Below are 8,852 nucleotides of genomic sequence, written 5' to 3'. Positions count from 1 at the left end.
GTTGTGTGTGTGTGTGTGTGTGTGTGTGTGTGTGTGTGTGTTGTGTGTTGTGTGTGTGTGTGTGTGTGTGTGTGTGTGTGTGTTGTGTGTGTGTGTGGTGTGTGTTGTGTGTGTGTGTTGTGTGTTAGTGGAAGAGATGATCTCTGTGATACGGGAGGTGTTCATCAGTAACTTAGACCACCTAAGATGATGGATGTAGAGACCAAGAAGGCTGCTGAGGAGAAGGTGAGACTCACCTGCCATTTCATTTCTACCTGTTGACCTCAGGCTGACCTGTTTTACCTGTCTCTGTTTTAGCCTGTCCCTCTGTTTTACCTGTCTCTGTTTTACCTGTCTCTGTTTTACCTGTCTCTGTTTTACCTGTCTCTGTTTTACCTGTCTCTGTTTAACCTGTCTCTGTTTTACCTGTCTCTGTTTTACCTGTCTCTGTTTTACCTGTCTCTGTTTTACCTGTCTCTGTTTAACCTGTCTCTGTTTTACCTGTCTCTGTTTAACCTGTCTCTGTTTAACCTGTCTCTGTTTTACCCTGTCTCTGTTTTACCTGTCTCTGTTTAACCTGTCTCTGTTTAACCTGTCTCTGTTTTACCTGTCTCTGTTTTACCTGTCTCTCTGTTTTTACCTGTCTCTGTTTTACCTGTCTCTTGTTTAACCTGTCTCTGTTTACCTGTCTCTGTTTTACCTGTCTCTGTTTTACCTGTCCTCTGTTTTCCTGTCTCTGTTTTACTGTCTCTGTTTTACCTGTCTCTGTTTACCTCTGTCAACTGTTACAATCACAAGCTCTATTCATACATTCTGTTTTGTTATTCACAGTGGTGGAAAAGTACTCAATTGTCATACTTGCGTAAAAGTGAAAGTCACCCAGTAAAGTACTACTTGATTAAAAGTAAAAAGAAAATGGTTTTAAATATACTTAAGTATCAAAAGTAAAAAGTATAAACCATTTCAAATTCCTTGTACGGCACAATTCTTTGTATTTTTTTAAAATTGACAGTAGCCAGGGACACTCCAACACACAGACATCATTTACAAACGAAGCATTTGTGTTTAGTGAGTCTGCCAGATCACTCAGTAGGGACACCAGGGATGTTCTCTTGATAAGTGTGTGAATTAGACCATTTTCTTGTCAAAATGTAAACAAGTACTTTTTGGTGTCATGGAAAATGTATGGAGTAAAAAGTACATTATTTTCTTTCGGAATGTAATGATGTAAAAGTTAAAGTTGGCAAAAAATATAAATTGTAAAGTTAAGTACAGATATCCCAAAAATCTACTTAAGTAGTACTTTAAAGGATTTTTACCTAACAACTTTACACCACTGGTTATTCCCCTCAAACTCTTCAAATCTGTAGGCACAAGCTATCCGCGAGCGGATTGGCTACTCCGACAACATCAAGAATGACACTTACCTGAACAACGAGTATAAAAATGTGAGTGTTAAAGGTGAAAGAACATGATATTGCATTTCGTCAGTAGACGTGATACATTGGACACAGCGTTCAAACTATCATATCGGATATCTGTCATTGACACTGTGTGTGTGTGTGTGTTAGTTGAGCTACAGTGCAGAGGAGTACTTTGAGAATATCCTTCAGAACCTGGAGTACGTCAGAGGAAACGTCTGAGGAAGCTACGGGTCAAAGTTAACAAAGAAGAGTAAGATCCTGCCTTTCCGAAACCCATTGTCAGCGCTGGCTAAAATAGCAGCCACAGAACTAATATTACAGTAGTGATTAACTTCTGATTAATTATGAACTCCTCTATTCAATATTGTTGTGAAACGTCTTCGTGCCTCATCCCCAGATGGGTAACAGGAGCAGCCGTTGTCAACGCCTTCTACTCCTCAAGCAAAAACCAAATAGGTAACTGAGTCATCTCTACTGTAACCTCCAATCACCTCTACTGTCACTCTACTGTATTCACTCTACTGTCACCTCCAATCACCTCTACTGTAACCTCCAATCACCTCTACTGTCACTTACTTCGTCATTCCACCTCACCTCTACTGTCACTCTATCCAATCACCTCTACTGTCACTCTACTGTCATCTCCAATCACCCTCTATCTGTCACCTCTACTGTCACCTCTACTGTCACTCCAATCACCTTATGTCACCTCCAATCATCTCTAACTGTCCTCCAATCACCTCTACTGTCACTCTACTGTCATCTCTACTGTCACCTCCAATCACCTCTACTGTCTTCTCCATCACTCTACTGTCTTCTCCTCACCTTACTGTTTCTCCCATCACCTCTACTGTCTTCTCCATCACTCTGAAGGTGAAAGATGTGAGATCCTTTCTATCTCCCCTCCTCCTCCTTTCCTCAGTGTTCCCAGCTGGCATCCTACAGCCTCCGTTCTTCGGTAAGGGCCAGACCAAGTCTCTGAACTTTGGCGGTATCGGCATGGTGATCGGACTGAGATCACACACGGGTTCGATGACAACGGTAAGGACTCTCTCGCACATGGAATTAGCTTCTTAGAATGGACAGTCCCAATTCAAAGTGCTGTTTCATGACATGTGGACTAGCTGGTCAGCTGTCCTAAACAGAGTTTGTTTGTCTGGTTGCCAGGTCGTAACTATGATAAAGATGGTGACCTGAAGGATTGGTGGACGCCAGCTCCACCCAGAATTTGTGAATCTGTCCAAGTGCATGGTGGACCAGTATGGAAGCTTCTCCTGGGACCTGGCCAACGGACTGAATGTATGTTTAACTCTCCCCTCGCCTCCCCTCGCCTCCCCTCTCTCCCCTCGCCTCCTCTCCTCCCTCGCTCCTCTCCTCCCCTCGCCTCCCCTCGTTCCCCTCGCCTCCCCTCTCCTCCCCTCGCCTCCCCTTGCCTCCCTTGCCTATCCTCGCCTCGCCTCTCCTCCCCTCTCCTCCCCTCTCCTCCCCTCTCCTCCCTCCCCTCTCCTCTCCTCTCTCCCTCTCTCCTCCTCCCCTCCCTCGCTCCCCTCCCTCGCCTCCCCTCGCCTCTCCTCCCCTCTCCTCCCCTCCCCTCTCCTCCCCTCTCCTCCCCTCGCCTCCCTCGCCTCTCCTCCCCTCGCTCTCCTCTCCCCTCTCCTCCCTCTCCTCCCCTCCCTCTCCTCCCCTCTCCTCCCCTCGCCTCCCTCGCTCTCCTCCCCTCGCCTCTCTCCCCCTCGCCTCTCTCCCCTCGCCTCTCTCGCCTCCCCTCCCCTCGCCTCCCTCGCCTCTCTTCCCTCGCCTCCCCTCGCCTCTCCTCCCTCTCGCTCCCCTCGCCTCTCTCCCTCGCCTCCCTCGCCTCCCCTCGCCTCTCCTCGCCTCTCTCGCCTCGCCTCTCTCCTCGCTCTCCTCCCTCGCTCCCTCCCTCGCCTCCCCTCGCCTCTCCTCCCCTCGCTCTCCTCCCTCGCCTCTCTCCCCTCGCCTCTCCTCCCTCACTCCCCTCGCTCCCCTCGCCTCTCTCCCTCCCCTCGCTCGCCTCTCCTCCCCTCGCCTCTCCTCCCTCTCCTCCCCTCGCCTCCCTTCGCCTCCCCTCGCCTCTCCTCGCCTCTCCTCCCTCGCCCCCTCGCCGTCGCTCCCCTCGCCTCCCCTCGCCTCCCTCGCCTCCCCTCGCCTCCCCGCCTCTCCTCCCCTCGCTTCCCCTCCCCTCGCCTCCCTCCCCTCGCCTCTCCTCCCCTCGCTCTCCTCCCCTCTCCTCCTCGCCTCCTCTTCGCCTCCCTCGCCTCCCTCGCCTCTCATCCCTCTTCTCCCCTCTCCTCCCCTCGCCTGCTCTCTGCCTCTCCTCCCCTCGCCTCCCCTCGCCTCTCCTCTCCTTTTTCTTATTTTAATCTGTTTTCTCTCCTTTCTTTTCCAGCAAATGAGTGCTGGGTTCACATTTATACCCCTCTGTCTCGTCACGTCTGCTTCATCTCCTGTCTCCCTTGACTCGTTGCCGGTGAACAATAGCATTTGTTCTATGCTCTGAAGAAAAAAACGTCTTTTACCTGCAGCGTGGAAATGGTTTCCCTGGAATGGGATGTAGAACTGCTGAAATACAGCTCTAAATTACAGGCCGTATTCATCTGTCTTTTTTGTTTTGTGTAAGCAGCTCAATGGGAATAACATCTGGGAGAGAACATCGCAGACAATGGAGGCATCCGCCAGTCATACCACGGTAGGAATTGCACACTGTAGAAAGAGACATCTCTACAGCTTTAAAAGATATGCACAACACATTATGGAGACAGAGTCCTTTAACCCGCAGGCAAGAATGGATTCCAGTAAATGTTACACCATTTTCTCTATTTCTCCCTCGTATCTACCTTGTTTTAACATTTGATGATTAGCTATAACGTCTGAGTGACATGTTGTGAGATGGAATGAGATCGGATGGACTTGTGGGTAAATGGCATCTGCCAGTAACATGACTAATTACCATGTCCTCGTGCCAGCTCTCCTGATTGAACCATTAGACATGCTCCCGGAGCATGGTGTGAGTAATGAGCAATGTGATTGGCCGACCAGGCGTCTCGGGTTAGTGTCCAGAGGGAAGACAAAGTGATGACAGAGGGATGCAGAACACTTCTTAATGCTTTACTTTAAACACGTTTATTAGAAGGTAGGAGAGTCTGAGATCATCTGATGTGATTGGTGTTAAATAAAGTACCTATCTATCTATTGTCAAGTATTAAAGACTGGTGTTGTAATGATTTAGGCCAGAGAGGTTTTGAAGTGGTGTTGTGATGATTTCAGCCAGAGAGTTAAAGTGGTGTTGTGAATGATTAGGCCAGAGAGGTTTGAAGTGGTGTTGTAATGATTTCAGGCCAGAGAGGGTTAAAGTTGGTGTTGTAATGATTTAGGCCAGAGAGGTTTGAAGTGGTGTTGTAATGATTTCAGGCCAGAGAGGGTTAAAGTGGTGTTGTAATAATTTTCAGGCCAGAGAGGATTTGATGTGGTTTTGTAATGATTTCAGGCCAGAGAGTTTTTAAAGTGGGTGTTATAATGATTTCAGGCCAGAGAGGGTTAAAGTGTGTTTTTTTTTTTTTTTTTTGTTTAAAAATGATTTCAGGACCAGTAAACAGATCAGCATGTAGTGATAATGTCCCTATTGTGGATCTCAGCCCAGGTTCCTCTGGAACAGAATGTGATAGGCATCTCTCCTTTCAGAATGTTAAGGAAAACAATGCTTTAGAGTGACCTTAAAATGAGCTTAAAATAGCTGTGTATGTGTCACGGGCCTGACTAAACGTTTCATAGAAAATATGTGTTTGGATCACAATCTGTGTGAGCATAAACTCAATGGTATGGGTGATCTGGGTGATCTGAACAGGCTTATGGACACACACACGCACACACACACACGGACACACACTCTCCCCCCACCCCCCTTGTTAACCTCACCAGTGCTTTGCTCTCCCCAGAAAAGGCCTCCTCTACGTACAGTCTTCCGACAGCGTTGTCCATATTGTTGTTGACGTAGATGACACACTGCCGCCACACCGCCGCCTCCGACGTGGTACCGTACAGCGCCTGCAGGGAGGCAGCAGGGCATGGCTCACACRGATGACATCACACACCAGAGAGATAGTGAGATGTAGGACGAGAAGACGGAGTAGAGAGAAAGGGGGGAGGTGAGAGTGAAAGGACGAGTAGATGGCGTGTCTGTACCTTGCGGAAGGCTTTCCTGGTGTCCCTGTACTGCCTGCTCAGACCCACCACCATGTTCATGACGAAACGCCACACAATGTAGTTCTGCAGGTCTCTGGAAACAACAACATGGAAACACTACACCAGCAACTACAGTTGATCTACAATGTACTAGACATTAGAATGTTTGAAAGACTGACGCTTATCATCACATTATAACGATGTGCTTTTCTCAATGTTCTCAGTGTACAAGCTCAGGGATTCAGGGTTGATCGTCAATCGTCCTCAGTGTCAGGCTAGGATAGGGTTTGAGTCAATGTCCTCAGTGTACAAGCTAGGATAGGGTTTGAGTCAAATGTCCTCAGTGTACAAGGCTAGGATAGGATTGAGTCAATGTCCTCAGTGTACAAGCTAGCAGATAGGTGTTAGTCGTTGTTCTCAGTGTAAAGGCCAGGATAGGGTTTGAGTCAATCGTCCTCAGTGTACAAGGCTAGGATAGGGTTGAGTCCATGTCCTCAGTGTACAAGGCTAGTTGGTTGAGTCAATGTTCACAGTGTACAAGGCTAGGATAGGGTTGAGTCAATGTCTCCTAGTACAAGGCTAGGATAGGTTGAGTCAATGTTGTCAGTGTACAAGGCTAGGATAGTGTTGAGTCAATGTCCAAAGTGTACAAGGCTAGGATAGTGTTGAGTCAATGTCCTCAGTGTACAAGGCTAGGATAGGGTTGAGTCAATGTTCTCAGTGTACAAGGCTAGGATAGGGTTGAGTCAATGTTGTCAGTGTACTTGGCTAGGATAGGGTTGAGTCAATGTCCTCAGGTACAAGGCTAGGATAGGGTTGAGTCAATGTCCTCAGTGTACTGGCTAGGATAGGGTGAGTCAATGTTCTCAGTGTACAAGGCTAGGATAGTGTTGAGTCAATGTCCTCAGTGTACAAGGCTAGGATAGTGGTTGAGTCAATGTCCTCAGTGTACTTGGCTAGGATAGGGTTGAGTCAATGTTCTCAGTGTACAAGGCTAGGATAGGGTTGAGTCAATGTCTCAGTGTACAAGGCTAGGATAGTGTTGAGTCAATGTCTCAGTGTACAAGGCTAGGATAGGGTTAGTCAATGTCCAAGTGTACAAGGCTAGGATAGGTTGAGTCAATGTCCTCACGTGTACAAGGCTAGGATAGGGTGAGTCAATGTCCTCAGTGTACAAGGCTAGGATAGGGTTGAGTCAATGTCCTCAGTGTACAAGGCTAGGATAGGGTTGAGTCAATGTTGTCAGTGTAGTTGGCTAGGATAGGGTTGAGTCAATGTCCTCAGTGTACAGGCTAGGATAGGGTTGAGTCAATGTCCTCAGTGTACAAGGCTAGGATAGGGTTGAGTCAATGTTCTCAGTGTACAAGGCTAGGATAGGGTTGAGTCAATGTCCTCAGTGTAAAAGGCTAGGATAGGGTTGAGTCAATGTCCTCAGTGTACAAGGCTAGGATAGGGTTGAGTCAATGTTCTCAGTGTACAAGGCTAGGATAGGTTGAGTCAATGTTGTCAGTGTAAAAGGCTAGGATAGGGTTGAGTCAATGTTGTCAGTGTAAAGGCTAGGATAGGGTTGAGTCAATGTTCTCATTGTACAAGGCTAGGATAGGGTTGAGTCAATGTTCACAGTGTACAAGGCTAGGATAGGGTTGAGTCAATGTTCTCATTGTACAAGGCTAGGATAGTGTTGAGTCAATGTCTCATTGTACAAGCTAGGATAGGGTTGAGTCAATGTTCACAGTGTACAAGGCTAGGATAGGGTTGAGTCAATAGTCCTCAGTGTACAGGCTAGGATAGGGTTGAGTCAATGTTCTCAGTGTACAAAGGCTAGGATAGGTTGAGTCAATGTCCTCAGTGTACAGGCTAGGATAGGGTTGAGTCAATGTCCTCAGTGTACAAGGAGGCAGGATAGGGTTGAGTCAATGTCCTCAGTGTACAAGGCTAAGGATAGGGTTGAGTCAATGTCTTCAGTGTACAAGGCTAGGATAGGGTTGAGTCAATGCCTCAGTGTACAAGGCTAGGATAGGGTTGAGTCAATGTTCAGTTGTGCAAAGGCTAGGATAAGGTTGAGTCAATTTCAGTGTACGGCTAGGATAGGGTTGAGTCAATGTCTCTCAGTGTACGGCTAGGATAGGGTTGAGTCAATGTTCCAGTGTACAAGGCTAGGATAAGGGTTGAGTCAATTGTCTCAGTGTAAAGGCTAGATAGGGGTTGAGTCAATGTCCTCAGTGTACATGGCTAGGATAGGGTTGAGTCAAGATTTCTCAGTGTACTTGGCTAGGATAGGGTTGAGTCAATTTCTCAGTGATACAAGGCTAGATAGGGTTGTCAATGTTCTCAGAGTGTACAAGGCTAGGATAGGGTTGAGTCAATGTTCACAGTGTACAAGGCTAGGATAGGTTGAGTCAATGTTCCCAGCTGTCAGTGGCTAGGATAGGGTTGAGTCAATGTTCTCAGTGTACAGTGCTAGGATAGGTGAGTCAATGTTCCAGGTTACAAGGCGAGTATTAGGGTTGAGTCAATGTTCCTCAGTGTACAGTAGTGATAGGGTTGAGCAATGTTTCAGCTGTACTTGGCTAGGATAGGTTGAGTCAATTCTCATGTACAAGGCTAGGATAGGGTTGAGTCAATGTTGTCAGTGTAAAGGCTAGGTATAGGGTTACAGTTCAGTGTCAGGCTAGATGGTTGATCAATTGTTGTCATGGTAACCAGCTAGGATAGGTTGAGTCAATGTTGTCAGTGTACAAGGCTAGGATAGGGTTGAGTCATGTTCTCACCTCTTAGTGTTCTTGGCTAGGATAGGTTGAGTCGTCTGTAGTAGTTAGGTGCGTAGTTGATGACACTCTCTGTTCAGGCACAGTGATGCCGACAGTCCCCATTGATCTTCCTGGTGAAGTAACTCCAGTCAAACACCTGAGCCAGCAGGGGTTTCATCATCATCTGAGAGGAGGGTTTATCGCATCCCGTGTCATGATCGTTTTTGCACTGCCTCAAGTCACAATCCTTATTCCTATTCCCTGCCTGTACTGTTGGCCATTTTTGGACCTACCGATTGACCACCTGCCTCCCCCTGACCTTTCTACCTGCCTCCTCCTCATCGTCACTTGAATTAAAAATCTGCTTGCGCTCTGAGCTTCAACCCGCATCTGTCTCATACGAGTTCATTATACATCTGGGAGAGAAAGGAGTGTTATCCAGTCATCACCTTGAGGAGGCTGAGAGAGCGGGTTTATCATCATCACCCTAAGAGAGGGT

General features: G+C 47.4%; 2 long non-coding RNA genes across 2 annotated transcripts; one reads left to right on the top strand and one right to left on the bottom strand.

The window, feature by feature from the left end:
- The first annotated feature begins 134 nt into the window (after window positions 1-134).
- On the top strand, window positions 135-4,108 carry LOC112074616 (uncharacterized). The gene is made up of 7 exons (XR_002894789.1): window positions 135-225; window positions 1,350-1,427; window positions 1,551-1,653; window positions 1,801-1,859; window positions 2,326-2,444; window positions 2,571-2,702; window positions 4,045-4,108. It is a non-coding gene; the product is annotated as an uncharacterized lncRNA (long non-coding RNA).
- A 1,231-nt stretch (window positions 4,109-5,339) lies between these two features.
- Window positions 5,340-8,509, bottom strand: LOC112074618 (uncharacterized). The gene is made up of 3 exons (XR_002894791.2): window positions 8,375-8,509; window positions 5,604-5,697; window positions 5,340-5,465 (listed from the first exon to the last, which is right to left on the bottom strand). It is a non-coding gene; the product is annotated as an uncharacterized lncRNA (long non-coding RNA).
- Between the last annotated feature and the right edge of the window lie 343 nt (window positions 8,510-8,852).

This window comes from Salvelinus sp. IW2-2015, unplaced genomic scaffold (assembly GCF_002910315.2).
Source record: "Salvelinus sp. IW2-2015 unplaced genomic scaffold, ASM291031v2 Un_scaffold2719, whole genome shotgun sequence".
NCBI lineage: Eukaryota > Metazoa > Chordata > Actinopteri > Salmoniformes > Salmonidae > Salvelinus > Salvelinus sp. IW2-2015.
Note: the sequence above shows the minus strand (reverse complement) of the source record. Positions and strands in the feature narration are given on the sequence as shown.